Source organism: Camelina sativa, chromosome 20 (genome assembly GCF_030686135.1).
Source record: "Camelina sativa cultivar CO46 ecotype springtype chromosome 20, ASM3068613v1".
Classification (NCBI taxonomy): domain Eukaryota; kingdom Viridiplantae; phylum Streptophyta; class Magnoliopsida; order Brassicales; family Brassicaceae; genus Camelina; species Camelina sativa.
Genome location: NC_141899.1, coordinates 9,955,184 through 9,962,872, shown reverse-complemented (window position 1 = coordinate 9,962,872; position 7,689 = coordinate 9,955,184). Strand labels below are relative to the sequence as shown.

Sequence of the window (7,689 nt, the reverse complement as noted above, 5' to 3'; positions counted from 1 at the left end):
ATCCAGAAAGATCAGTCCCAGCCAGATCATGGAGATGAATCCATTAGAGGTTCAAGAACTAAGGAAATTCGAAGAAATTGACCTAAAATTAGAACCGTAAGTAGTCAAATCTCATCCTTTAATTAAGCCTTTGTCTGTAGAGTATGCTTTAATTATGCTTGTCTATCATTCAGAGAACTCTCAGACTCAAACACAGAGGAATCTGAAGAGAAGTTACTGAATGCCACTTCTGTTTCAGCTCTTGATATGATACTCAAGGTTAATTTTTGCAGAACGTAACTAGCCTGAATCTAATTTTTTATCGATATTGTTTATTTCATTTATGTTTTTAAGAATGTGATTTGTGCAGTCTCTGTGGAAGATTAGTGTTTTCTTAAGCGATTTTTTGAGGAATTATGTTCAAGAAGCACAACACAACCTGATAGATGATGATCTGTTCTTCCACAAGACATACTTCGTATCTTCCTACTCGACAATCTCAGTCTCACTACTCATCCTCTGGTCTCTGCTCTCATCTTTAAACCTTTGTGTCTTACGTGTGTTAATTACGTCTTTCTCAAGCTTCATATGTTTTTGTTGTTTACTATACTCTTCAGGAAGCAAACGGTGTTTCTAAGCTGTTTCTAAACATCTTCGAGCTTCTACCCCGCTGGAATTCGGCGAAAACGAATTGCGTTAGATGCAAGACAGATAGAGCGTATTCTGGTGAATGTTCTTTTGGTCTGATCATCAATGCTAATTCACTCAGAGTATTCAAGGCAAGTCATTTTTTTTTCATTTTGTTTTTAGTACTGAAAGAGAGTCAAGTCTTACATGAGATTGATGCTAGAAACGTTTTTGGGTAATCACAGTCTGCACTTGTGATTTATACATTTGCGACTACCCTTAAGATCATCAGGCTCAACGCAAAGATGCTTTGTGAAAAAGAAGGATGCGGGAAACGAAACTATGTTCAACATATGATAAATAAACTTCCATCTGTTTTCACAATTGGTAAGCCTATATATGATAAGCTATGGTTAGTAGCATTAACAACAAAATGCAGTAGTTTTGAGCATGTTTTCTCATATTGCTTTTAGCACTTGAGTGGGAGAACAATGAGACTGGAACAGAGATATTTCAATACAATTTCTGTCCTGGCGACTAAGATAGATATTCGTAAGATATACAAATACGAAGATGACAGTCCATACACCAAATACCGTCTCGTCTCAATGGTAAAGGGCCAAGTATCTAATTTGTTTCAGTTCCATTTAAGTTTTCTATGTTACCAGAAACAACTCCAAATATTAATATTCAGGTTTGATCGCATGAAATATCTATACAACTGTATAGCGTATGAAAATAATACATTTGTCAGACTCAGACATTACTGTTCTGAGATATAGGTAATATTACAGGTTTGCTCGCATGGAGATGGATACAACTGTGTAGCTTATGAAAACAATGGATGGGTCAGACATTTTCCTTCTGAGAAAGAGGTAAAAGAGCTTAGACTTTTATGGTGAAAGACACGCAAGCTACTCGATCTGTGACTGAGTGATGTATGTTGGCTGTCCAGGTTATTGGAGACTGGGATTGTGTTCTCAACAAATTTCGAGAACTGTATATTCGACCTGAGATTCTATTTTTTGAAAACGTAAGCTCCTTTTAGTGAATACTTGCTTCTTCTTTGTTTTTTCCTTTGCTTATGTGTGTGTTCTCAGATCCTCCTATATGAATTGCAGACTATGCAAGAGGGGAACTAGAAGTTTTCCGCGCTGGGATCTGATGATTGAGTGAGTGGCTTCCAATGGTGCAGGAAAGGGATTGATGTACATACAAAATGTGTTCTGAGTCTAAGTCAAAGCCTTTATAGGAGTACGTAGAACAATGTTTTGGTGGTGTTACACAACTGTGAATAGGCTTGTCTGTATTTTGTTTTTGCCTAAATTCAACATCCTGTTGTTTATATCATTCTTCCAAATTCAACACTTGTAACACAACTCAGTTTGATGCGTTGGCCGGTAAGTGGTAAAAGAAGCTTTCTTTATCCCATTTGTTAGATTTAGACAATCATCCCATCTAGACATAAACAGGGTCGATATGGACACTCACTTAGGGGGTGTATTGAAACCATGATTTTAGAAGATCTGGTGAGATTTAAAAAATTTGGAATTTTGAATCCCACATAAAACCATGAGATTTGGGGGGGTGTATTCAAACCATGATTTTGGAGAATTTGATGGGATTTAGGAAATTTAGAATTTTGATAGATTTTAGGTAAGTTCATATGATTTTCTGTAAAATTCTTTCAAATCCCACCTAAAACCATGGGATTTGGATTTCTGTATTTTTAACTAAACAAATCCTCTAGAATCCTCCAAAATCCTAAAAATTATTAAAATCCTAATCCACAAAACTGTTTTGAATAACAGTGGATTTTAAAGTAGATTTTTAAATCATCAGTTCAATAACAAGAGATTTTAATGGATTTTAAAGTAGACTTTTAAATCATCAGTTCAATAACGGTAGATTTTAATAGACTTTTTAAAATCCATGATTGAATAACATAGAATTTGTAAATTTCACACAAATCACTTAAAATGTCAAGTTGAATACACCCTCCTTGGATTTCTCTATTTTTAACTAAACAAATCTCACCTAAATCCTTCAGAATCTCAAAAATCATTAAAATCCAAATCCACAAACTATTTTGAATAACAGTGGATTTTAAAGTAGATTTTTTAAATCATCAGTTCAATAACAGTGGATTTTAATAGACTTTTTAAAATACATGATTGAATAACATAGGATTTGTAAGTTTCACACAAATCACTTAAAATGTCAAGTTGAATACACCCCCCTTAGTTTTTTTGGTAGGTATTTTGTCTTAGTGATATGGACATCAAATTCAAAGAAAAATCATTTACACTTCTTCAAGTTCCACATGTCCATATATGCACCAAACCACACATGATCAAACACAAATTCATCCAAGACTCAAACTGCCTTATTTGGAATCAAATGCCTTAAATCTCCATTGGCTCTTTCCAAAAATTATTGGGCACAAATTGGAGACTCTCTACTAATTTAAGAAGCTTCTAAATGTGCACAACTTCTGTCTAGATATAAGGAACATTAACGCTTTTCTCATACCAATTATGAATTTATGTTAAATGTTAAAAAAATGTGTATTTAACAAAAAAATTGTTTTAGCCCAAATTCAACAAAATTTTGTAGTAAGTATATAATAAATTTTCACAAACCAATTAAACAACATAAACATTCATTAACAACTAATATTTCAATTTAAAATATAAAGAAATAAGATAGACTATAGTACAATATAAACTACCTTTAAATCATTACTGTATCTAGACAAAAAATAGTAAATTATGAAAATAATTTATCTTTTAATATAACTAGGTTTTGAACCCACGGTTTATTTGATATATTTTATATGATTGATGACAGTTATGAAATATTATCTTATAGAAAACTCTAAATTACTATTACGGCAAAACTTTTATTTCAGATACACAATTTTTTTAAAATAGAAAAATGAGTTGTGCTAGAAAATCAAATCTGATCAAAAGAATCATGAATTTAACTGGACGTCTAGGCGAGACGGATCATTCGAACTGGTGACTTTGTATATACTAAACCATTTCTAATTTCTTTGACCATCAGACAAACCTTTAAAAATTTTCATTAATTATAATATTTTAAACTTTATAAATTTTTGAATTTAGACGCCTGATAAATCAAGCTTCATGCTCATTCGTAGTTCAAATATTTTAATATATAAATTTTACATAATTTCAAAAATGTCAATTATTGAGATATTTGATCCCTATTGGACGTGTAAAAAAATCTTAATATAAAAATTCTGGAAATTTAAAAAATGTTAATCACTGACATGTCGAATCCCGATTAGTTGTTTTAAATCCTAGGTGGACAGTATTATGAGCTTATAGCTTTTACTTTTATTTAGTATATCTAATTATATAAAGCTTGATGACAAAATTACTAATTAACAAGATTTTGACACGTGTCAATTGTATCACTCAGATATTGACACGTGTAAAAAATAAAAATGTAGAAATTCAAAACTTACCATAAAATGTTTTATAGAAAAAAAAATAGAGAAAAGAAAACCTAATTTTATTCAAAATCTTTTAAAGAAAAAAAAAACCCTTCTAAACTTCCAAAAGTTAAAAAAAAATTGTTTTGAACAGTTTAAAAAAAATAAAAGACAATTATAGGAAAATTATAAAATTTAAACAGCTTTAAAAATTAGAAAAGATCATTATAAGGAAATTATATAAGGTTCTAATTTTACAAGAAAAAGGATTACTTTTCTATAAGATAAAAAAATATGATTGTGAAAATTATACAATTAATTACTGTTTCTAAAAAAAATATAAGTATTCACCTTTACATAAAGAAAGAGACTGTTGAAGTAAAATAAAATAAAATAAAATAAAAATAGATTGTTTCATATTTTTTTCACCAATCAAATAATTTATTCAAAAAGACTGCTATTGTAATATATAAAATTAACATATGCATTTTTGTAACTATAAAAATTTTAAAGTGAAGAGACATATAATAGGTTATTTAATGTGTTTATAAAGACAATTTGTTGGTAGTAGTAAATATTAAAGAGTATACTTTAACAGTAAAATATTTGTGTGTATACAAATACATTTTTAGTGGTAATGTAGATAGTAGATTTGTAAATAGATATACATTAGTGTATTATAGCAAGCAAAAAAAACTATTTTCTATAACTAAAAGTTTATCTCTTTACTTTTATAAATTTTTTTTACTTACGAAAAGAATTAAATATATATTCTTTGTTAATTAAATTTTATCTTAATAACTTTGAACTCATGTACAATTGTTTTCTTTAACTAAAAGTGTATCTATTTTTTTTTTTCAACCAAACAATAAATTAAAAGAAAATTCTAATGTAAGTTGCCTAAAAGCCTCAGGAAAGGGGTTTACAAAAGAAACTTCAGAGATAAGAAAACGCGTGAAAGGACCGACCCTTTTTAACAAAAATAATAAATAATAAATATAATATAATAAATAAACTACAACTAGTGGTCCCATACCCACTAGCCACCTAATCACAATCACCACCAACAGCGGAATAACAATACCAATAAATATCCAATAATATAATCATAAATATAACATCAACAATATCCAATAATCAAATAACAGGAAAACATAGAACCAGCAATCTAGCAATGTTCTAATGACCCAACTCTAGCAACCTAGCAATGCCAGACAACATTAAACCGAGTCCCTAGAACATCCTCCTCTTCATTGCCTTGATTCCACGATCACACTTTGCCTTTACCTACACCACAAACACATATTGTAAATGCATGAGTATTTTATAAACACTCAGTAAGACAATCCTCCCATCTACTGGGCTATACACACAAGCAATAGAGTCATCTCTAACCATCAAACAACAATCAACAATCAACAATAACAAACCAGGACTCTGCATCGACCGACACCCAGTGGCGGACCCAGACAAAAAAATTAGGGAGGTCAAAAAATATTTTTAAGACAATATCATATAGTTTATTTTGTAATGATATTTCATAAACACTAAGAAAAAATAATTCTCATAAGCAGTTTTAAAAAAGGTAAAGAAAAAAACTGTAACTTTTTAAAGAAAATAATAGATGTATAAGAAAAATGATATGCATTTAAGTTGAATTGAAAAAAAGAACAATAATGGTGTAACATTGGAGAATTGAACCATGTTTGGGAGTGTCAAAACATAGAGAATTACCAACTGTGCTGTTGGAAATTTTGTATTTTCCTATGCACAAAATTATATTTGACAATTCACCAGGTCAAGTGACCTCCCTTACCCTTTACTGGGTCCGCCATTGCCGACACCAACATGCATCGACCGACGCCACATGGGGATGCATCGAGCGACACAGGAGCTGCATCGACCGACACCCAATCTGCATCGACCGACACATGCTCGACATAACACGGAAACCCTAGAGTTTTACGCGCCGTCCTTGCACTTGCAACGACCGACGCAAGATATGCATCGACTGATGCAATGCCGAGCATCGTGTTTTCCCCGAAGCTTCTTGTCGGATCTTCATTCCTACAACCACAAAACTTGATCCCAAGCCACAAGAAAGCTTCCTAACGTCCCTAGCAATGATCTAACAAGTCTAACATCACACAACAAGCAGATTAAAGAGTTCTCTAGCTTAGATAAGCCATGGTCCTGTACTTACCTTTGCCAAGACGATTTTGAACCTGGAACAAGCAATAAAACACTCCTACCAAGCTTCTACAACGTTCTAAGCCTCAGATCCCACCAGAAAACACCCCAAACTTTAAGAAATCGCCAAGAACACTTAAGAACACCAAGAACTCTTCTCTTTCTCTTTCGTTTCTCTCAAAAGCGGCTAAACACCCTAATGAGACAAAACACGAGCTTAAGGGTTTTCCTTTACCCAAAACGCAGTGTTTAACTTAAGTCAAAATGCAGGAACTCAACCTTGCATCGACCGATGCATATAGTGCATCGACCGATGCAATCCCTAAACCGGGATTTCGGTTCGCGGGCGTTACAACGCGAAACACGGGCAAGACAATCCGCCTTTGTATTTGACGCATGCGGGATCCAAGAGATGGAGAATAGTGGGAAGGAGTCCAGCGAGTTAAACTCATTGAGCATGATCAGAACCGGGGGAGGATACAAGCAAGCCAAGCTGGTGCTTGCGGCCGTCTTTAGAATAAGTATTTAATCGGCCCAAATTTTCCCAAAAATTCATTAGTTCTACTGGAAACATACTTCTACCTAAGATTTGAGGTCGCAAGTTCGACTATCAGAAGATACAATTTTACCTTCTTTTTTTTTTGGTTTGTAACCACCAAAGTCTCAGCGCCGGCTCTGAGCATGATGGAGAACGACGACCAATCTTCAGGGGGCTGCACCATAGTGAGTAGCTTAGCACAATTAGTCTCGAAATGTTGACAAGCGATCCATGCAGTACGTATCCACTTCATGGCCCACAACAACGCTTCTAACTCCGAATGCAGGAGGAAGGGGCTCCGTTTTAGAAACTTGGCCCCCTACAACAAGGTTCACTTCTCACCAACGCAACACCACCAGCCCAATCCTGAATGCACATTGGTTGTTTTCCAAGACCATCAATCTGACAATGCAGTGAAGAAACCTGGACATCCGAAGACGGAGATAGAGCTTACATGACCGCCGTAAAAGAGAGCGCCTCTTCCCAGGCTAACTTATCGCCCAAAGCCTGATTAATTATATCGTTCACCTCGATCTCTAAACCTTGAAAAACTTTTTTATTTATGGCCTTCAAGATTGCCCATAAAATCCATGGTAATTGAAGAAGTTGATCAGGATCACCCTGTTGAGAGGCATCCCTCCATAAAACAAATTCCAAATTCGAGTACACCGACTTATATGGAAAACCCCCTGACGAGACCAGAGTCGTAAATAAATCTCAAACTTCACACGAGCGAGGGCATTCAAAGAAAACATGATTAATAGTCTCAACCACAGAGTCACACTCTTTACACCAAATATCACATTGGACACCTCGGTGTATCTATCTACTTTTATAGATAGTTTTTACTTACTAAAACTATTTACTTTATATTCTTTGTTATTTTTAATTTTAT

At 33.4% G+C, this 7,689-nt stretch overlaps 1 pseudogene; it reads left to right on the top strand.

Annotated features, from left to right (window-relative positions):
* The first annotated feature begins 28 nt into the window (after positions 1-28).
* On the top strand, positions 29-1,872 carry LOC104772384 (uncharacterized; annotated as a pseudogene).
* Positions 1,873-7,689: the final 5,817 nt, after the last annotated feature.